The sequence below is a fragment of the Centruroides vittatus genome, unplaced genomic scaffold, assembly GCF_030686945.1.
Source record: "Centruroides vittatus isolate TY-2023 unplaced genomic scaffold, ASM3068694v2 contig_3127, whole genome shotgun sequence".
Taxonomy (NCBI): Eukaryota; Metazoa; Arthropoda; class Arachnida; order Scorpiones; family Buthidae; genus Centruroides; species Centruroides vittatus.
Window position 1 is genome coordinate 524,304 of NW_027122015.1, and position 24,429 is coordinate 548,732.

Genomic DNA, 24,429 nt, shown 5'->3' on the forward strand with positions numbered 1-24,429 from the left:
ATAGTTCACATTCATACCACCAAAAAAATATAACTTTAAAAATATTTTTTAAAGTATACAGCAGTAAAAATGAACATGATGAATGGAGAGGAAAGTCAGCTTTCTTGATTGGCACTTTGATAAACTGTCAGAATCAATCATATGTACTGTACAGGGTTCATACTTAAATTTTTGTTTTAAATTCCATGACTTTCCCTAACCCTCACATCCCTTATATTATGGCACATTGACAAAATAAAACAGCATTTGACTTATGCATATATGCTATTGCTTCTTCAACTTTTTAATTAGTTATTTTTTCTAATTAACAGTTACATATTTTTAATAATTGCTGACTTATTACAATTAAAAATAAAATGTTTTATTAAATTAAAGTAGTTTATCCTGTTATTAATCCACAATCTACATGGCGTTGAAAAAAAAGAAAAAAGCCATTATTTCTTTCTCTTTCACCAACACCTAATTTTGCAGAGCTTAAAATTCTTTTATTTTTACATGCGTTTTCAACCTATTTACTACAGGCCATCATCAGGTTTAATATTTATTTGCTGAGAAAGTAGTGGATAGATAGCTATTATTTATTATTCATTAATAAATCCTGTATAATCCATGTACAGTACAAAAATATATATTTATTAAATTTACCTCTTAATAAATTTCCTGAACTTCATAAAATATTAATAAACTGGAAAAAACTCGGAAACTATTTTGTTACACAATCCAAATTATTAAAATAAAAAATAATAAAGAATATCATTTAAATTAAAGTTATTTATTATTTTTTATATCAGTTTATTAACACCTACCCTCAAACTTAGTGTGTAAATGGTAATTATGAAGAATTTGAAGAGAGTTATAAATATTTCAAAAAATTTTATCAATGTTAGATTATTAAGAATATTACTGACTTTTCTCTCAAATTCATAATACAGTGGAACCTTGCTTAACGGGCACCGCACATAACGAGCAAAACAAATTGTAAAAAATTGACTCACTTAACGAGTGACAAGGAGAGGGGAAATCCCGTATTGTATGCATGCTCCATCAGTCTGTGTTTAGCACTCGTTCCACTAGCATCTTAGTGTCGCTCGTGATCACACATTTTTTCAAACTTGTGTTCCCACATATTACGTATAAACATCGACAATCATAGCCCATTATATAATAAACATGTCATCTCGTACTAAATTTAATGACCAATCCAGATTAAATTTTAAAAGTTTCTAAATTAAAAATTAATTTTTATAATTATTAAATTTAATACGAGATGGCAGCATAACTGCTTACCTCTAGTCAAATTAATTAATTTCTAATATTTAATTATAGCATTTACATAGCCCAAGAATTTGGCATATCGTTTAGTGTGTTTATCAGACATATTATTTGTGATTTTTTTTGTTTTCTGCAAATCTAATTCACATTCCAGGTTGGCTCATTAGATTCTGCACTAGAAGAAAAGATGAAAATGATTCACACTCCTTAACAATGTATATTGTATAATTTTCCTTGAATAAATGTTATACATAAAATATTTGAGTACTTTTTTTCAGCATGGAACACATTATTGTATTTTATATGGGAAGAATTGTTTCGCTTAACGAGTGTTTCACATTGCGAGTAAGATTCTGGAACGAATTATGCTCATTAAACGAGGTTCCACTGTACAATAAAATGATAAATCTTATGTGTAATAAAACTTAACTTATTAAATCTAAAATTGTAAAAAAATGTAAAAATTAAAATTAGCTCATTTGATATGATTGAGAAAAGTTTAAAGAACTATTTACAAAATTTGTCTTTAGGTATAGTAACAAATAAAAATTGATGAATAGCACATGTGTATTCTTTACATTTCTATTATACACAACTTACATATTAATTCAACATTTCACTGTAATAGTTTTAATATTCTTATTACCAGAACTTATTTAAATTGTAAGAAAAAAATTTCATGCAATTTTTGAAAAATTAGAAGAACTACATGCTTTTAAGTACAAAATACCCTAATGGCATGCACTAAACCTAGAGTTTCTCAAAACTTCAGCTTCCAGTAGACCTCTTTAATAAAAGAAAACTTTTGGCAGACTTAGAGTGGAATTTAATTAATGTATGTATAAAATACAGTAGAGCATCAATTATCCGACTTAATTGGGGACTGGGGTTGGTCGAATAACTGAAAAGTTGGATAACCAAAAAGTATGAAAAAATACATTATTAGTATAGTGTATTAGGCCTGGTTTAAATACTAGCCTCCCTTTCATGGTCGAGCCAGTGCTGCCAGCTAAAACATGCAAAAATTTAACAAAAATAATATTAAAGTAGCCAAGACATAACCAAATATTGTAACGCCACATCACTAGCGAACATTTGAATTTGCCAACTAGAACGCGGTCAGTTAACCGATAAGTCAGTTAATCGGGGGTCGGATAATCGATGCTCTACTGTATTAGTAAGTTTTTCTTAAAATAATGTCTTTGTTTTAAATATTTTAATTTAATTTAAATGGTTTTATATGTTTTTAATTTAATCTTTAATGTGTGTTTTAATAAAGATAAATATTACAAGAAGCATTTTTGTTTAATTTGCACAATATGCTTCTTTTTCTTCTATAAACTCAAAGGATCTCTCTCAAGTCATTTGCATTTGGATCTAGAGAGATCGTGGACCACATATTGTTAAGTTAATCTGGTATCTGAATTATCTCAAATGCCTGAAAATGAAAATTTCTACTGTTTAGTACTATACACTGTGCAAAAATTTTCAGTGTTTTTAGATGATGCTTTCAATGATATCAGATAAAAAGAGCAGTTAAGTATCATGGAATGGATAGATTGGTGGGAGAAGACAATGCAACACTTGGACAATCTGCCAAGGAGGAATGCCTCACAAGAGACTTTCTGTAGAAACTGACCCTTTTTAGGCATTAGACACATGAAGAAAACCCAGAAAACTCCATGTGACCAACCCATTAGTAAGATGCAAATCTGTGATCAACTACCAGTGTTTTATCCATTCAGCCATTGATGGGCTAAACCAGTGTTTCTCAAACTTTTTGAACCGCGACCCCCCTTCTGCACTTAAAAATTTCGAAGGACCCCCGAAGAATGAATATGTCTCGAAAAACATCCCGGAGGGAGGGGGTTAGGCTTGTATTTAAATATTTATATTCTTTATTATTTATGTGCGCAATTTATTTAAGTAAAAATTATTTTATATAGTTTTTATTTCTATTATTTCTAAACATGAATCCATAGTAAATTTATAAAATATTTGAAAAAAATTGATCTAGAATCAATTTTTCAGCGACCCCCCAAATATTTTTCACGACCCCCTTGGGGGTCGCGACCCCCACTTTGAGAATCACTGGGCTAAACATATAAGGAAGCTAGTATTAATTACCATAGCCCAGACCCTGCTTGTGATATCTTAAAATTTCAAGTAATTTCAGAAATTATAATGTTTTAATATATAATTATTTAAACTGTAAATGTATGTAATTTTTCTTATTAACTTTTTTAACTATTATCCTTAGTTAAAATAATTTAACTTAAAAAGTGTAAAAGAGTGTTTTAGTAGTTAGACAAAATGGCCATGGTTGAAAAATTATTTCAATAATACAAAAATTTTCTTAACAAATCTAAAATTTTATTTTTTAAAGAACATTTTGGTGTTCATTACTTGAAGTTCATCCTTAACTGAAATTTTTGTGTGTTATAAAAATTCATTGTCATAAATAAATTTTGCATTTTTGGATGTCAAAAATTCCATTAATTACTGTCTGTGCTAAAAATTCATGGCACTGACTTCAATTTGATTTCAATTAATCAATATATTGTATCAAGTTTATAATTATTTAAGCTATGCTATCCTATAATGATAACACTTGATTAAAGCATTCTTTTAATCTAGAATATTTTTATGTTAACTTGTTAGTTTGGGTGTTACATGGTAAATTGTATGGTAGGCCTATTTAATTATATCTATGATTTAATTTGAAATTTCCAAACTATGTAATAATAATTTAAGTTCATAAATTATGATTTCATTTTGTGTGCAATAATTTTTGATACATTTTGTACAGGCAGCCAAGGAGACAAATTTCCTGACTTTTCTTAACTTTTTCCAAACACTAAAGAAAATCCCTGACTTTTCAAGTGGCTAGGAACCCTGTATCAGTCAGAAAAATCAGCATTCATACTTCCAATAATAAATGTCATCCTGACATCTGACAACTAAAACTATTTGTCCATCTGTAAGCTTCAGTGGATTGACAAGGATAATACAGATATATGCTATAACCTCATTTAAGATGGGAAAGTAGGCTGCACTTTGCAGTATATTCAATCCACTAACATATCTCTGAACAGCAGATTGAAGAAACACAGATATACAATTGAAAAAACAAGACAATAATTATTTTAACAATGTTTGCTACAGAACCAGATATTGAAGCTCAATTACAAAATGTGAATTGGGAAAAATTGCTTCCTTTAAAACAAATCATATAAAAACTTTTAGAAATCAATAAAGCAATAACAAACAGGATATGCCAATCACAAAGATGCAGACACGTTATCATAAGCCTGGATATTCTTTATACAACCTAAGTAAAATTAATGAGTGGAGGTGATGGAGTCAGAAATTGGCAAAATAATAACTTAAGCCAGAACACATTAGTCTATAAAAATATGATGTACAGCAAATATTTTAATGTTTCTTTCCATACAATTTATTGTGTATTATTAGTTTTTACACAAGCTAAATGTTTTAAAAGAGTATATGTTAATTTCATTTGTAATTTTTAACTAGCCTTCAGCTATTAAAGATTTGAAATTTAACTAAATTTGAAAATAACACTTCTGAATTAAAACTGTAGTTTTAATGAATGTTCCAAAGCAAGCAATACTCTACCTAAAGAAGATCTTTCAGAAGGCCAAAAACATTCAACTGTTTATTTGAACATGTATACAGTTTCTGGAATAATAAAGGTATTGAACTTGTAAGATATCATTGACCAATATTTCAAAGCAATTTTCAATATCACATAACAGGTAGTATATCTATTTAATTTCAATATCAATTATTCAAATTTGTGTAAGGGACCATAAAAGACAAACTACTAAAATCTAAAACTTACAAAATTTTATATTATAAAGACATCAACTAAATCATTTATAATCCAGTTTATAATAATTGCACTTCATTAAGACATTTAAATATTATTGTATTAAAAAAATAAAACATGTACAAGAATCTCTTACATATGTACAGGTTATTAGTAATGAGTGATATAGACTCACACTAATTCTGATATTTCAATACATCACTGTTATTGTATTGATCATTAGGTTAAAATCTGTAGTATAGTAAGTTATTATTAATGTACTGATAAATGCATATTATATTAATACTAATTCATCAATACATCACTGTTATTGTACTGATCATTATATTAATACTACTACTGTATCACATTACAGGCAATATATCTGGGTTATTCAATTTATTCTTGTAAGTGATACATCACAGTGATCTTCAGATATACATGTGTATTAAAAACAGCAAACAATAAAACAGAAAAATACTAATTATACCATTTTTTAAAGTAAATAGATTAAATGCATATAATAATTGCATTTCATTAAAAAGATGTCGAAATAATCGTAATTGCACTACAAATAGACGAAACCTGGACCGCGCCCTCATTCAAACAATAACAAATCCAGCAAAAATACACCAGTCTGGAATAATTTACAGAAAATTACTCAATGTGATCATTTATAATGCTTAAATGCGTTTCGAGCCTTTATAAACTTTTATTATTATTAATATAAAAAGAACGATTATTTAGAGTAAGGTATCGATGACGTCTAAAAATAAAAATTCTGACGTCAATTCAAATAAAATCCATTGAAAGAATTATTAATTATATAAATATCTCGAAATATTTCGTATCGAAATTAATCAAGGATATATTTTAACTTCTTACTTACCAAATTATGCTGTTTAAAATCGTTTTATCTTCTTCGTTATCAAACGATGGATATTTTCTTTACGACGACCTAACCCTAAACGCCAAACGACCGTCGTCGACCCGAAAACAAATTCATTCGCCACCCACCAATCGCCACTTGCTTAATGAATATACAATATCGCCTTTTTATTAATATTTTTCTACATTTTTATATTTTTTTAATGTTTCGTTTATTAAATTAATAATTTTAATCGTGAAACTCTATATAAATAATTTTTTCCTTTATATTTCAGAATAATAATAATTGATTGCGTTATTGAATAGAAGGAAAATGTATTTATAAAATTATTCCATAGATGGCACAATTGTTTAACGTTATATAGTTATATAGCAGGGGTGGCCAAACTCTTTAGAACTTGAGCCATATATTGAAAACAGAATTCGTTGAAGAGCCGCATATACATATATACATATTTTTCCACAGCAATTCATTTAAATATTTATAAAAAAACAACACTTTAGCTATTATTTCATTTTATATTATGTTTTATAATACAATATAATTTTTTTAATAATAAATAAATTATAATTGCCGTATTAAGTAGCATAATCTAAATTTAAAAACCAAAAAATGCTAAAACGTTTCCTAGTTTCAATTGTCAATAAGGAAATATAAATTTCAAAACTATTAACGTTATAGAAATTGTTATTCATTATATATTCATTTTTAATGTTGATTTGGATAAATAAGCATTATAATTATTTTTTTCTATTAATGTTTTTACGTATTATGATATTTAATAAATATTACATTTATTTTTCAATAAATAATGTATAACGTTGCCATATTTTGACTTTTTTATTTCAAACAATATATTATTTATTTTATATTATCCAGGAATCATACATAAAAAATAATAAAAGCAAAATTAAAATAAAAACAAATTTGGTATAAATTTAAGTATCTTGCAGTGAGCCACAAGTATACTAGAAAAGAGCCGCATGTGGCTCAAGAGCCACAGTTTGGCCACCGTGGTTATATAGGATTATATATAAAATTTTAATAAATTATGAAATGTTTGATGTTTAGAACTTGTTACTGGTTCTTATTTAGGAAAGTTATAAAAAAGTAATAATAAAATTAATCGAATAAAACAATTATAATAATTTTTTTATAATTTGCTAATTCAAGTGATTTCAAATACTTTTCATGAATTCCAGTGGCGTGCCGTGACATTTGACGATAGGGAAGCTATGTTAGCGGCCGGATGGCCGAGCGGTCAAGGTTAGCAGCCTGCCGCCCTGGGGCACCCGGGATCGAATCCGGACGGGTCGAAAAATCCCCAGGAATTTTTTGGGGGGTGGTCCGTCCGGATATGTCGGTCCCCGTCCCTCACCACCCGGCCGCCCCATTGTGGGCCTGGCCGAACCCATAATGGGCTTGCTGTAAGAGGCCCTCTTAGAGCCCACTGGGTGGAAAGAGTTACAAAAAAAAAAAAAGGAAAGCTGTGTTTCTGTAAGAAGCCGACTTCCAGGGGCAATCAGTTAATTGCGCGTCAGTGATGGCCTAGGGTCCATTCGTACGTGCGTGGTGGCGGAAGAGACGTACCTGACAAAAACCGACAAAAAAAAACATAAAATAAACATATACTATATACAGAATAGTTTGCTTTAGGACAATCAGCCGTTCGGACATCCTGGGCGTCGATGTGGTTCTTCGATGGTCGATCGAAGGTGGCCCCTGGACAGTGGCGTTGACAAGTCTGTAGGGCACGGGGAGACTTCCTCTGTTGGCGTCGGGGACACGGTCTAAGTCCAAAGTGGCACGGGTTACAGATTGGCACAATAGATGAGAAATTGTATTTTTTCTTCTTTTTTTTTGCGCGTTGACACACGGCGTTTTGGTTATGGAACGTTAAAATGCTTTTTTTTCTGGTTTTAGGCCCTTTGCCGCTCAAAGAGAGCGTAAAAAGATAGAAAGTGTCAAGGATGTCTAGAAAATGCTTCGAGTTTGCTTGATGCTTGTTTACACACAGACATTTAGAATATTCTGGAAGGACTCCGAGGACCAAAGACTGAACATCTGTAAAAGAGTGGTTTTTTTTTTTTTTTTGTTTTTTGTAACTCTTTCCGCCCAGTGGACACTAAGAGGGCCTCTTACAGCAAGCCCATTATGGGTTCGGCCAGGCCCACAATGGGGCGGCCGGGTGGTGAGGGACGAGGACCGACATATCCGGACGGACCACCCCCCGAAAAATTCCTGGGGATTTTTCGACCCGTCCGGATTCGATCCCGGGTCCCCCAGGGCGGCAGGCTGCTAACCTTGACCGCTCGGGCATCCGGCCGCTGAGGAGGTAAGGCTAGGAGGATTTGGGTTTTTGCCCCCATTTAGTCCGGAGAGACGAAATACGCGTCTCTCCGCATTAAATGAAGTCAAACAAATAAGACGCCCGATTATTATATTACATTATTATTATTTGTATTGTCGATTGTTTATTGTTTCGTCAATCGGTATATTGATATTTTCACAGAAATTTTTGCAGTTTATAAATCAAATTCTTTACAATTATATTAATGTATAATTAATGAATTAAATTATTGCAGACAATTTGTAAATTCGTTCTAGCAATAACATTCTCCATTGCAACTTTTTACTTATTCTGTTTTAAATTTACATAAATTCATAAGTTAAAGATAAACATTCACTTTTTATAAACATATTATTGATATTTTCTTGTCATTGTCTTAATGGTAACCACAAAGAATTAATTATTTTACAGAGAAATCTTCGTTTTTATCATCTTGAAACACGTTGTTTTGCACGTGGAACGAACAAGGGAGGATTTTCTCGTGCGAATCTTACATTTTAATAAAATATATATCATTCGAGAGAGGGAAAAAGTATTTTTACTTTCTCGGCTGTTACACATAGCAGCGAGAAAGTACGGCGATCGGTCAAAGAATGAACCTCCAAGATTTTTACATTTTGGACTCGGGTACCTTAAAATCACGAGAAATGCGAAGAAGTTCGGGGGGGTTCTGTATGTATGGATGTTAGTGTGTGTGTTGCACGATTCACCCAGTTTGAAGTCTAATAACTTTTGTGCTTATTGTCGAAAATGTTAGGAATTTTGCAGGAAGAATTTGTGTATTACGGGAATTGATTCAATTAAATTTTGGTGGTTAAAAAGCAACACAATACAGTGAGGCAAATATCTAGAAACACCCTGTAATTTCGAGCAGGGTTGACGAGATTGTGTTTTCACGTGCAAAGATGGAATAAACCTGTATGGAAGTGAAGGTGTAGCTGGCGGGCGCCATCGTCAATGCAGCTCACAATTTTCAAATGGGGAGGGGATCATGTCATATATCAGTTAAACTCAGAAAAACAATAAAAGCAACAGTTTTCCCCCAATTTCAATCGTTTAGGAATTGTTCACGTGTAAAATTTACGCAAAATAGTTATAAGATAGGCTCAATGTCTCTACCATATAGAGGGGGTGCACGTGACGTCACATGACTCCGCTCACATATACAGGCACCATATTGGTTGCTGATTTCACGTTACCTTGCTTGATCCCTTTATTACGTCAACGTGGAAGAAAGGAATTTTACTGGCTTTGCAGCCGATTTAAAAGGCAATGATTCGATAAAATATAAAGAGAAAACTTCTTTTATTGAATTGGATCCATAAGAAATGAAACAAATGGACTTTTCATCCAACGATATAATCACGTGGCCAACTATAGAACACGGAGACACCGTAAATTATTTGGAAACTCCTTCACACAAAAACTCCTGATCAGCCAATTCCAGAATGTATTAGTCTGGAATTGCTATTTATGTTATGATGGTCTTGATAGATATTTGTGTTTATACTGTATGGATGTATGTAAGCTAATAAGTTTTTGTGCCCGAAATGCATTCTATTAAAAATTTGATTGTGGTTAATTAAAGGCTATTTTTTGTAAAAATTTAGTTTATTTTGCTCCAGTCAGTTCCTGATGTGATAAGCCCTCCAATTTATTATAGCCATATTTATTAGGCTAATTAATTTAATCTTAACCGAGTGCCAGGTGTCCTCGATTGTCGGGGATTATATCAATCTCCTTTCTTTCGTCCATTTGATTGGTCGTTCTCTCTCAATCACGTTTCCCGAGTGGTTGGTCCCTGGTTACTAAACGTAACGAGACTCTTACCTGGAGCGGGAGAAAAGTCAAAATCGAAGACGAATTCGATCTTCCACCAATCATAGGACGACTTCCTTCCGCGATTTATGGTTTCTGCCTGGCAGTTTGATATAAACAATGGATGTCCGACTACAAACGACTTTTACCTATGTTTTTAAACTAATAAATTTTTCTCTAAATTAACCGTTTTTTCGCGTCTTTCGTGACGGGTCAGACCTGTCCGGTACATGACATTTTCATAAAAGTTTTAAACAAATACTGAAAATGACAAAAATAAACAATTTTTGTATTTTAGTTCTAAAATACAAATAATACATACATAATACAAATTCATATGATACAAACAATGATAGATAAACTTGTTTTTTTAATTTTTTATAAACTAACTCTATTCGGCGATTTTTTCCGCCAAGTCGTTAATTACTTTATCATAAAAGTCGCTGGTCGTCGACTCCATCAACGTATTTAAAAGCTCTTTTTCTATCAAAAGCAACGCTAGCGACGACAATTTTTCCTCTGACCGAGTGAGTGTTCCTGGCCAATGTATAAATTTATGAATTTGCTTCGTGGTCGTAAAACTGCGCTCAGCAGACCCACCGGTAGATGGTACCGTAAATATTAATGATATTAAATCATATAATTCTTTTAGTACGTCTTTGTTCGGATCGTCATTAATTATAATATGTTTAATGTTTAAGGGTTACTTGTCAATATAGTCCGGACACGAATATAAATATTGCGATTCGCTACGTAATTTAGATAAATCAAAACATTTCCCATAAAATTTACTTAATTTAAAGAATTAAAACACGCTTGGAAAAATTGTTTTTCATAATATTAAAATTATTAATATGTAAAGGTGATAAAAATTCTAAAGATTTTATTTCTGAAAATCTGTCAATAATTACAGTATAATTAAAAAAAAATTATAATCAAATATAACTTTGCAAAAAACGTACATAAAAATAACATTGAATACTCTTTACTTTTTAAAATCTTAAACAATTCACTTAGTGAGATAACTCCCTGCCAGTGGCTAAGGGATAGAATCGTTGGAAGCGTTACACGTGTGTAGCTTTCACCAGCTAAACCGGGCGAGGTTGGTGCTCTGTAAAGCGCATGCGCAAATGCCCTCTGGCTGCTAGAGGCTTAATCCTCTGCCTATCAAGACCATCATAACATAAATAGCAATTTAATTAATTCAAAGTACGTTAAAATATGAAAATTTATATTTTAGAAACTACAAGGGAAGGACATTGGAAGCGGTGGAAGCGGCGCTTCCACCGCTTCCAATGACGGCACGCCACTGATGAATTCGTATCACTTCTATAGCGGTGGTCCATAAATTACGTAACACTACTTTATAGTTTTCAATTATCATCTCATTTCCTCTAATGTCCCATAGCGCTGTTGCACATACCCACCTCCGAAATTACCTAACGCATATCCTCGATCAAATAGCAAATACGAATTCTTACATGTCATAACATGAAATTTCTTGAACCCGGCTATGTTTGTACAGTACATGAATACGTTCAGAGTTGTAGACCAGGTTAAGATCGTGCGAACTGTGACGTAACTAGTCGTAGAGCGTGTCGCCTAGGGTGACTAAATAAATATGCTGACGGACGCATCCATGTTCAATCCAAAATCTTACTGAACAGCTCGGCTCCTAGAGTTATACATAACTGAAGAAGCCATGGTGGAAACATTTTCATTGATAGTTTGAAAACAACAAAGGTCACAGTCAGGCAGAACGATCGCCATATTGTGCGGGACGAGACTTTGTTACAAACCATAGGGTAAAGGGCCCGAATAATGTTCTCCTTACGTTTTTTTTTCATAGTTATTAAAAAATCTTTAGATTTTTAGACAAATAAAAATGCTTTTTTGTACTTTAAACATTTAAGTACAAGACTCTATATTCAATTTTGATATATATTGCAAAGAAAAAATCATTAAATGATAAAACTTTAAAAAGTGCGTTTGTAGAATTTTAAAATGTTCTCAATTTCGTCCCATTCATGCTTTTTTGAGGTATAGGTAGGAAATGTAAAAAAAATACAGTGGTGCCTCATATAACGTACTTAATCGGATCCAGGTGCACGTCCGTTAAGTGAAACGTCCGTTATACGAAACGCATTTTCCCATAGAAATACATGTTAAAACATCTAATTCGTTCCGCAGCATAAAATAACCGTACTGTATCATAAAAAAATGAACATGGGATGCGTTCTTTTATTCCTCCGCGTAACTCTGCGCGAGCGACATCCGTTTAAAAATTCCTGCGGAACACGTTCCTAAATTCTGGTGGGAGTGCGCGCCGTCGAACGGCAAAAACGGCCGCTTGTAGCAGTAGTTTACGGTAAAAAGCAACATGGCGTCTTCCGTGGCTCAGATAGTTTCGTTTCCGGGTCCATTATGTGGTTTTATGAATGAAAATTTAAAAATTGTGAAAGCGCAAGTTAGTGCACGCGGTGATGTAAGTGTCTTTACGAATTTTTTTCGAATGGTAGCCGGCATTCTAATTTTTTTCGTGGCTATTTTGAATGCTCTTTCAACAAATAATCCATTTTATGGTTAAATTTTACAATTGGGACTCTTCTTTTGCCTTTAAAAGCTCATATTTTAGAATTATAGATTCCTCCATCACGATACTATCGATAGTGCGAGCGCTGCCATCTTTCTTTCACTGTCGTTCCTAAATGCCTACAAACAGCAGCGCACTCACGTAGCAGCGGAGACGCAGAGCTCCGCTACTACGTCTCCGGTTACGTTTGTTTAGTATGTTAGGAAAACACTAACGCACCCATGGAGCAGTCGCCAATTATGCCGGAAAGTCCGTTGTTCGCAGCCAGTCCGTTGCTCGAGTCACGTAACGGCCAAACAGAAAGTCCGTTGTTCGCAGCGTCCGTTATTCGAGGCGTACGTTCAGGGCCGGATTATCGAATAGGCAAAGTAGGCAAATGTCTAGGGCCCGTAATTCGGAGGGGCCCGGCTTTATTAGCCATTGCCTAAAAAAAAAAAAAAAAAAAACAGCCATCCGTGTGTCAGAAGTAATCTCTCCCATGAGATCTCTCGAGATTCCTAGGGCCGCCTCTCGTGGTAGTACTGATGTATGGATGGGTATGATTTGTTTTCTAAATCTAAACTTATACGTCGCGACATCGCATATTCGATGTAGCGTTCAAGTTGCTCGAGTGCGAAGTTATTACAATTCAATAGTGTTTTATAAAACAGTTTAAAAGGGTGACACTACGGTGTGACTTGGGGTAACACCACGATATCTGCACCGGGTGTCACCCATGCTAGCTACGCTAATGTCACATTATATAAGATTTATTTAGAAGCAACTTATTTAAATAGGGCCCCAATTTAAATTTTGTCTAGGGCCCGCTAGAGGCTTAATCCGGCGCTGCGTACGTTATACGAGGCACCACTGTAAAGTGCTTTTTAATATGTCCTGTAGCCTTTTGTCTCTGTTGTTTTATTGCTAAAAGGGCCGGCATGACCTTTTGCGGGGCCTGGTTCAAAAGTTTTGCGGAGCCAGAATACACATTTAATTCCTATACTTAAATTTCACAATAAGCAGTTATTTATTATAAGTACAAAGGACGTTACATATATTTTTTGTAAGATGAATATTACATAATTTTTCTCGTTTTATTCGCCGCAAAATCTTTGATTACATCATCAAAATTGATTGAGTTTGCTACTTCGCTTTCTATTGAAAGATTAACCAGAGATGTAAATCGGTAAACACCTAATGTTCTTCGCACCCGTGTTGCAGACGTGCCAATGTTTGATGTCAACATTTGATGTCAACGTCTTCAACACGCTTCAATGATATATTTTAATGCAAAGACGGAAGAGAAAATCTTGCACTAATGTCAGTGTGCAACAAGTTGTCATCGATTAGTGGATTATGCGATTGCATTTTTTACACACACCCGAATCTACTGAACAGGAGGCCCTGCAAAATGTCTGATGAGTTTTCGAAGACCGCGGGGCCTTTCAAAACGGGAGGCCGGGTTCCGGTGAATGCGCTGAACCTGCCTCGCGCCGCCCCTGATTGCTAATTATAGAACATTATTACAGGTATACCTCGAGTTACGTCGTTTCGAGTTACGTCGTTCTCGATAAAACGTCGTTTGTCAAAAAAGTATATGGAAAAATAAAAATCAAGTTTAAGTCATTTTATTCGACTTTACATCCGTTCGCCACATTCGTTACATTTACTAAATATTGAAGTCGTAATAGCACTAGAAAAGCGTTAAAAGCACATAAAATCATATTAAAAAATGTACATATGTACATTTACAATAAATGTAAATATAATCATCATAAATCCTAGAGAATGAAACATGAAAACATCTGTGTTTCTGTGTTCTTGTCTTAGATTAGATTACTTTTTACTGTACTATATTAAAAATTAAAATTTATTTGTTTGTAAGTTTAAAATAGATTCTTATTAACCATATATTATTAAAAATGCATTTATAAATAAAATACAGAACTGGGAATGGTAATTTGTGGTTTAGCCTAGTGACAAGTAAATTCGGAGACAAGTAAATTCGACTTACTTCGTTTTTCGACTTACGTCGCATCTCCTGGAACCAATTACCGACGTTAGGTGAGGTATACCTGTATTATTATTATTATTGTTGTTGTTACTGGAAATGCTTAAAAACACTTTAGTAGTTCATTTCTTCTCTTGCCGTTTTCATTGCATCGATCCCCATGGTGTAGGATTACAGATAATACTACTCCTATTGTTTGAATGTCGAAAACTTTTCTCACTTTTGTGTTCCGTTTTTTGAGAATTAGAAACGAATGTTATAGCCAAATCTGAGAAGTTGTCGCTATTTGGAAAAAAACAATAGCTTATTCACTATACATTTAACACCATTTGATTTAAAAACTCTGTATCAGGTAACGTTTTTGTAAACCCTCACCCAAAGTGTGTATATGGTAAGCGGTAAAACTCTATTGTCAACTTCGTCGGAGAGTTGAACGCTAGCTACTCTATTCTTAATTTGAACGCTCGATATCAGCTCTCCCTAGTAACGGTTGTGAAGACACTCGTTCATTACCATTATTAGCATGGTTTTTTATTTCTTTTAAATTGATAGCATTCAAATGAGGATTGTTTATTAAATATTAGCAAGCTATATAATAACGTCTTCAACATTAGAAAAGCGATTATATCGTTTTCTAAACAAAAAGAAAGGCATCTCTGGATACCAAAGTTAAAACTTTTATTTCATTTAATTAATAAGTAAACTTACGTACCTTCATTTAATACAATTATAACACAATTGCACAATACAATTAATAAAATTCTGGAATGCAAAATTATTAACAATTTAGGATTTCTCGATGCTGTTACCGAAAGTTCACATCTGAAAGAAACATGCAACAAAAACGAGCAATTGTTTATTATGACATCGTCACAATGCCCGGCTGCAATTTTGAATCATATTTTTAAAATATATGTTTTCCACTTCAAATAAGTAGTGTCTTGCCTCTGTACATCATACTTTTCCCGTTAGCAATGGAGTCGTGTTAACCAGCTATCTAACTCCTTTCAGGAAAATTTTTGAATTGAAATAACGTGAATTCTGGTTTGCATCGGAAGTTCATATATGGTCAACGGGGCCTCCTGTCCCTAAGATCTATATCTGGTCTCGTCTTTCATCTATCTAACTCCATTCTTGAGATTACGGAAAGACAGGCGAACGGGACGAACGGATGACATTGGGAATTTATACGTCAATTATTTTTTCGAATTGCATGCATGATTAATTAACTGAATAAAGATGAATAACCTGTCAAGTGTTTGAAAGAAAGTCACTTCATTGTGTCAGCGTATAGCTACATGATTATAGTTAACATATCGATATAATTTAATATGTAATCCATATATTATATATTCTAGCAAATTAATTAGGTTAATAATTTCATATACGGATAAAAATTACCTTATTTAAGTACGGTCAATTAATATACTGTATTTCCAATTATTTAATACAAAATTCTTCTAATTATTTGAATTTATAATCTGATAATTATTGCATTTTCTACTTAATTGAAGAAGTATTATGAATTTTTAATATTTGTATTACTTTAGCTTTTGGTATTTATAATTAAATTTATTTAGAACACGTTGCAAGTCTATAACAGTATAAGTAAATAATTTACTTAAACAACTAAATTAACTTTAAAAATGTATTTGGTCTAATTATAGGTACGAAAATGTTCACGAATACTTTTTTATTAATAAATCTTATATATATATATATATTAATATATCTATAATATATCAAAAAAAAAATAATATATATATATATATATATATACAGTAGAGCGTCGATAAGTGGAACCAATTGGGGACTGGGGTCCTTCCAGTTAATGATTTGTTCCAGTTTCCGACTTTGTACGAAAAAATACATTAACCTGTCCGATGTTCAAATTTTTCTCCGTTGCGTATCGCTTCCTGTTGAATTTTTCTCCGTTGCGTGTCGCTTCGTGTTGAATTTTCGTCGATTTTAAGCCTAACGAAAATTTTTATAATAATCATCGAGGCTATCGTATCGTTAAAAATTATTTCTGCATTTTGTACAAACAAAATAAATATATTAAAGAATATAAAAAACATGAAAATTATACTTTAGAAGTAAATTTAGTATCAAAAACATTCGATTCAGCACGACACAGTCCGACTGAAAATCGTTCCACTTTCCGGCCATTCCACTTACCGACGTTCCACTTATCGACGCTCTACTGTATATATATATAGGCTATATATATAGAGGGGACGCGCTGCATAACGCCAAAATCGCTACTTGGCGATACTTTTAATAAAGTGGCGATAAAAATATAATACTAGCGATAGCAAGTAGCGATAATCCCTTGTCTGCTTATTTCAGTAAGAGTCACGTGCAACACACACTGAACAATTTCTTGACGTTAGGCGGCAAGTTCAGGCAGAAAAGTAGAAAGTGACATTGAGAACCAAAGGCAGTTTTGTGCAATGGCTCAGATTTCAGGATTTTTATTGACTGACAGAAAATTTGGGGAATTCTTTGAGGCTGACTTTTTCCACTTTGATTTTTTTATTACACTAAAATAAAATTTTGACATGACAGAACATGTGAAATACCGTTTGAGCATTGTAATCCAACGTCTTATTTGGAATTAGTCATTAAAAAATTATTCAAAAATGTTTGCTATTGCTAACAAGGAGAGGAAAAAACATCCGGGTTACCGATTAGAACGAAACTTGGCGAAGTCTTAAAAGTTTTAAACACAAATAGGTCCTTGTCCAAATAATAGGACCCACTTCTCAAGCGTTTCCAAAAACTGGGCTTCTGAAAATTGAGTATTTAGCTTATATCTTTGAAACTTTCACGGCTCCGAGCGGCGATAGCCAGAGGTAATCTGTTCAATATTATCGAAGGCTTTGTGGAGGTCTATTTGTAGAAAACCGCAAGTGTAGTAACATTGGTTGGTTAGATGATTTGCGAGAGGAAAATACTAGAATGTATGGACCGATTTTTGATGTTGCAGGTTTGGTGTTCGTCAATGATTAGAGGGATGCAGGTCTGCAATCTAGCAGCTAAGACTTTAGTGAGGATCTTGTAATCAATATTAAATAGTGAGATGAATCTCCAGTTTGTAATTATCACTTGTTCTTTCTTCTTATTGGTTTTAGGAACGGGAGTAATTATTTCGTGATTAAAGTCATTGGTCAATTTGTCGGTTTTCAGTGCGTTGTTGATCATCTTAGTATATCATTATCCTATAAGAACGAAAAATTATTTATAAAATTTTACAAATAGCCAGTCCGGTCCTGATGATTTCTTATTTGGCATGCTTTTTAGTGCTGCTATGCAATCTGGATAAGTGATATTTCTGTTTAATTCAGTTACCTATTTGTCATTTAGTTTTAGCTTTTGGGACCATTTGTATGTGCCTTTTCTTTTTCAAAGTTTTTCTTTCAAATATTTTTGAATAATATCGGTGACTAAATATTCTTTTTTCTTCCTCACTGTTATAATTTAATTATTCTCATTGGGCTACAATTTGAAAAAATTGCAGCCCTATGAATTCCCACTGTTGTACGTCCGTCCATCTGTCTTTCCTTAATGTCGAAAATGGAGTTAAACAGATGAAAGACGAGACCAGATACGGAAACCTTAGGGGCAAGAAGCCCTGATTAACTATATACGAACTTTCGGTGAAAATCGGAAGTCACATTATTTCAATTCAAACTTTCAGACTTTTCTCCTGAAAGCAGTTAATAGATGACCGATACGACTCTATTGTTAAAGGAAAAGTATGATGTACAGGGACAAGCCACTACTAATTTCAGGTGAAGAGAATATATTTTAAATTAAATTAATTAAAAATTGCAGCCCGGCATTGTGACGTTGTCACAATAATAATTGCTCGTTGGAAGATAATATATAATTCAAATGATTAAGAATATTTCTGTGGTTCATAATGCGATCATTTATATTTTGCAGAAGAAAATCTAAGAAAAATTTAAATACTAATAATTTTGTAATAATCTTCCTGACATTCGTTTAGGGATTATCTCGATGAGTCTATTTTTAATGGTTCTTGGTTTTTTTAGTATTGACACTTAGTGTTTGCTACATCAGAAGCTTTTTCATTACTTTATTAAATATATATATATCGCTGGAATTAGAACGCATATCTACATATATTTTTTTATTGCTTCCTTAGTTGTGAAAACAGATAAAACTAAATCCGAGTTGGAACTTTGCAACACTTTCGAGTTCCGGTTTTTAAGTGAAACATCTAATATTTAAAGAAGAAAGTTAATTTGTTCTTTATATTTAGACATGGTTTGAGCAATTACAACTTTTCAAGTACCATCCTCTCATGGTCTCTTACTGGATGAGATCCAGTAAGAAATCAACGACTACTTTTTGTCGAATTAACTTCAACCTCTATCCACAACTCCCGTTTTCTATCTGACAGCAGAATAGTGGCATTCGAATAGGAAAATTATTTAATACAAAGTTACCATCAAGCACAGAACATGCTTTTAGGGTTTTTGAAAGTGTCGAGTTTAAATATTTCGTTCATTTTTCACGAAATTTGATTGGTTTGCCTATTACCATTTCATATTCGGATATGAATGGCACGTTACAATTAACATTAGAAAACATTTTTGAATTATCTTCTCGTGTAGTCGGAAGCCAACAACTACTTTCTGTTGAAAAACATCAATTCCTGTCTGCCTGGCCTTTCCTTACCATCCGAGAATCGCGATAAACATGGCAATGTTAGGCTGAAGTAACCGAACTCTTAATAGGGTTTTCATTTTAATGTAGCCAAATAGATAAAACCACTAAACGCTGATAGTTGGTCGTAGGTTCGCGCCTCGCCAACGGCTTTGTCACGTGTTTTCCAGGTTTTCTTTATTTTAGTAACATCTAAATAGGGGCCAGTTTCCCATAAAAGACTCTCCGGGAGGCATTTTTCCTCGGCTGATCGCCCGTGTGTCGCGTTGCCGTAATCAAATAAAACCAACCCATTTTAATGTTTGTTGTTAAATTTGTCTGATCAAATTGTTTTTTCTCCAGTTAGAAAGTTATTCCTCTGTTATGTATTCAGTGCAAAAACAGGCTAACTGACGAACTTAATAAGATAATGATTAATATTTCTTCATATAAACGTGCCGAGTATTTAAGACAGTACTGTATTTATATGTAATTTTGTCTCATAGGTAAGTAATTGTTAATCACTTCTTTCATCAGTAACTCTTACATATTATATCAGTAACTATTATATTTATATTAGCATTATCACGTTTCGCATGGGCCAAACTTCTAAAGATTACTGTGAAGCAAACTTAGATTAATTTCAAAGTGGAAATTCATATAAACCTGCGAGGCAGCTTTCCAGGAAAACACTTAATGTTCTACACAGTAAGCGTTGTCAAGGATAATGCATAACACATTACCTTTAACAACGCGGTAAAGTATAATGTCTTTGTAAAAGCATTACAATATTTTGTTTTTTAATTCCATAAATACACGATTTTTACTGAATTTCTTTACATTTTTTACGTTAAGCGGATTGCAAAAACAAGTCTCCAACGAAGAAAAGCATTTTAACTTATAAATTTAAAAGTTAAAAATTGTACCAACTTAGCAATTATGTTAATAAATTTTTGAAATTAAATTATAAATTTTCAGATCTTAAACGATGAGAAAAACATCTTCAACAAATTACATCTACAGAAAGTATGCTATAAAACACGTATTTAAATAATTTCGCAACCTCCTCTCTCCATTCATACATCTGTATATTTGAAAATAAATAAAAATATTTATTTATTTAAATTTATAAAAGTTAAAAACATTTAAATGTATTAATAAATTTAAATTACACAATAAAACATTAATACGTAAGAAAATTTTCTAAGATATAAATTACAAATATATTTCTATAAATGTTTTCAATAGGAATATCTTTAAGTAACCTTTAGTATATTTTCTTAAACTTCACAAAATAAAATATTTAAATTTATTAAATTAATCCGATTAAGTTTTATACATTAAAAAAAAAGTCAATCACGATCATTTTTGATCTATGCTGCCATCTCGTGTCAATTTCGGATGCATTAGAGAAGCACATCGTAATGTGCGTCTCCAACATCGTCTTATAAAGATTTGATTCAGCCGCAAACTAAAGAATATTTTTATTAATATTATAATATATACAATAACAGATAGATATGATACGTTAAAATTTTTATTATTGTGGTTTAATTAATTCGATTGTATTGATTGAAAAGCGAATTTTCTCATTTTGAACAAGGTAAGCCATATTGGTTTTCATATTTTTTTTCTTATGCAATTAAAGGGTGAAGCATTAAAGAAAATTATTTATTTTTCATTTTACAGAAGAACTTAAAATTTAAATTCATAAATACATTCATTTATACGTCACTTCAGTTAAATATTTTCTATGGTTTTGATTACACACAAATTGAAAAAAAAATCTAAAACACAATTGATTAAAATTTTATGCTAAAAATATGTAAAACATTCAAATTAAAATTGTACATTAAAATATTTGCACATTTAAGTTGAATACTCGAATATATTCTCTATTGTTTGGGTATATTATTTCAAAAATTGAAAAAAAAATCAGCGTAAAAACGCAGTTTTTAATGTTTTATTCAATTTTTATTTGAAATTTAAAGAAAATCTCAAGACATTAAAACGTCCACTTAAATGTTTTTGAAGTTTTGTTAAACCAAAACCCTTAAAATATTTAAATAATTTGTTACTCTCAATAAATCAATCAATAAATAAAATATTCGCTTATAAATGGTTTAAGATATTCGTCTTAAATAAACTATAAGCGAATTTTTATGGTTTTAATTAAACGAAAATTAAAAATGTAAAAAAAGGCAATTTTTTCAATGTTTAAATTATTCATCTTTATTTAAAAATCGCGAATGAATATTGAAAAATATTAAAATATTCATCTTAAATAAGCGAATATTTTACTATTTTTAAAGTAATCCCAAAAATATATGAATACAATTTCTTCAATTTAGTAAATCAATAAATAACAAATTATTCGGTGCAGATGATTTAAGATTTATTTTGATTTCTGATTCTTTTCCGTGTGTAGACATTAAGGTTTTTTTATATGCCTATTTTGGGTTTAGCCAGACCACAATGGGGGCGATAGGGTGATATGGGACGAGCCCGACATATCCGGGACTGCTACCTCCAAAAATTCCTGTGATCTCCGATTCTAGTCTCGTTATGTTATTTTCAAACAAGTTTTTAAAATAGTTTTAATGATTTTGATTAAATAAAAATTTATAAATAATAATTTTTTTAAAAAAAATGCAATTTCTGATGCTTTTGGCGTTATTTCAATTATTAATCTTCATTTAAAAATAATAGAAATACTAAAAATTTTAAAATAATTAAAATTTTATTATTATTTATGATAAATATTTTAATATTTTTAAAATTAGTTAAATAAAAATTTAGAAAATTGCTTGTTTTCATCGCAGAAAATTATTTCAATTATTCATTTCCTTAAAACAGGAAAAACGCATACAATAGCATCATTTAAGATTACTAAAGATGAATATATTTTAAAATTTTAATTAAATAAAAATTCAAAAAAAGTTTAAAAAATAAATAAATAAATTCATGAAGATTGGGGATTATTTATTCTATTTAAATTCTATAATTTTTAAATCAAGATATTTTAATATTTTACACGAATAGAAATATGAAGACAAGATTTTATTTTATTTATTATCTTTTTTGGTAAATACTCGTTATTCTTAAATATCAATGAAAAATTCGTAAACTAAATGCATTTAATCACATTCATTTATTTACTTTTATCAAAATGTAACTAGAATTTTTTCATCGAAAATACAAAGGTGACATTAAACTGTTTCTTTGCAAAAGAACAAGTTAGAACATTAATCTAGTTGTTGTATATTTTATATTCAAGATGTAAGAAAAGTGTACTTGAATTTGTTAATCAAGTATTGATTGACTGTTGGCGATTATTCAATTTAATGCTATTTTATTTTTGTTGCATTCTTGATAATTTGAATAAATTTTATTAGGGACTATAAAGAAATTTTTATCGTTTTAAATATTTAAATATTTCAAAATTAAACTCGAATAAACAATATTTTATGCAATTTTTAATAAATTATTACTAATCTTTTCAAAATTGATATCAGTAAATTGAAAAGTTATGTTTTAAACTGCTAAAATTCGTTGGTGTAATGTGCTAATTAATTACTTGGAAAAATTCTTTATAAAAGTAATTGTAATTCGCCAATTCTACTTTATAAACAAGTATGAAATTACTGTAAGAAGGATAGGATACATCATTCACAATTTAAAATACAGTATATACAGTAGTTAAGTTAAGGTTATTTTTAGAGTTGGTTACGTCAAGAATTGTGCGTATTGATTGAGTTCTTTCCCTATTGGAATAAATCAATTGTCATAACAAACAGAAGCTTGTTGTTTTTCTTATCATCTTAGATTGTAATACAACCTATAGTTGCTTGTACAGTAAAAACTTCCTAATGCAAACATCATTTAGAATATTAAATTCTGTGATATATTTATTCTAATGTAAAATTACAAAATGCATGAAAGTTTTAAACCGTACAGTTTTCTTTTTATAGGCTGTTAATTCGCAGTTTTATGCTTGAAGAATTTTCATAATTTCCTCTATTTGTCCTTGAAAATTAAATTTTAATAAGCAATTTATGAATATGTATAGGCCTATTGTTAAAATTTGATTGTTAAATATTTTGAAATATCGCTTCTATACTTAGCTAAATGATTTGAGAGGTTAAATATGATAACTTATATATATACATACATATATATACAAGTATATATACATATGTATACAGTGTAACGAAACTCCGTGCCAATATTTTAGGAATAGATTCTAGGATGAAAAATAAAATAAACTGAAAATCGTCCACAAAGGTTTTTCTAATCTGCTTTGTTTTCGAACTCTGGCTTGCAAAATATCCCAAGTAATAACACTAGAGTTGGTAGCTTTTTAAAGTAATTTTGTAATTTTTTGTTTTTTAATGATTCTGTTAACGGATTAAATAAATGTTGTCCAATATGGCCGTAATATAAAACTTAATATAAACAAAACCTCTTTAATGTTTTGCAGTATCCATCCGCTTTACCAGAAAAAAAAAGGTTGGAAAGCGAGAAATTTTCAATGTAAATTTACTTTTAATAACACTTCGTTTTTTAAATAAAATTAAACACAATAATATTTCACTTTCAGTGTAAATTGCTCTTTTATTAATACTTATTATACCCAGCTGTATTTTTTTTCTTTTTCGGTGTCTAGTAAATGAGATAACTGACATTTACTAAAATGTTTTATTAATCTGGCAAATGCATTTCAGGGAATTGCCCTCTTCAGTGTCATGCACTGTTATAAATTACAAATAAAAAATAAATACCCTAAAACAATAAAAATTATATAACATAAACAAAAATATATGAATATATAATCCAAGGGATTCTTTCTATACATAAATTCTGTACTTTCGGCCACCAACTATTACAAGACAAGTGAACACCGGAAAAGAAAAAGACTTCTGCTTGATATAAGTACCGTATTTTACGGACTATAAGACGCACTTTTTTCTTCGAAAAATTGCCTCCAAAATTCAGGTGCGTCTTATACTCC

General features: G+C 31.2%; 2 protein-coding genes across 4 annotated transcripts in view; one reads left to right on the forward strand and one right to left on the reverse strand.

Annotated features, from left to right (window-relative positions):
- Gbeta13F (guanine nucleotide-binding protein subunit beta-1) overlaps positions 1 to 6,149 on the reverse strand; it is a 118,883-nt gene extending 112,734 nt beyond the window's left edge. The window contains exon 1 of the mRNA XM_067267994.1: positions 5,994 to 6,149. The gene's annotated coding sequence lies outside the window, so the exon portion shown is untranslated. The remainder of the gene's footprint in view (positions 1 to 5,993) is intronic.
- A 14,668-nt stretch (positions 6,150 to 20,817) lies between these two features.
- Nep3 (Neprilysin 3) overlaps positions 20,818 to 24,429 on the forward strand; it is a 105,178-nt gene continuing 101,566 nt past the window's right edge. For all 3 annotated transcript variants that reach the window (XR_010880469.1, XM_067267986.1, XM_067267987.1), the window contains exon 1: positions 20,818 to 21,021. The gene's annotated coding sequence lies outside the window, so the exon portion shown is untranslated. The remainder of the gene's footprint in view (positions 21,022 to 24,429) is intronic.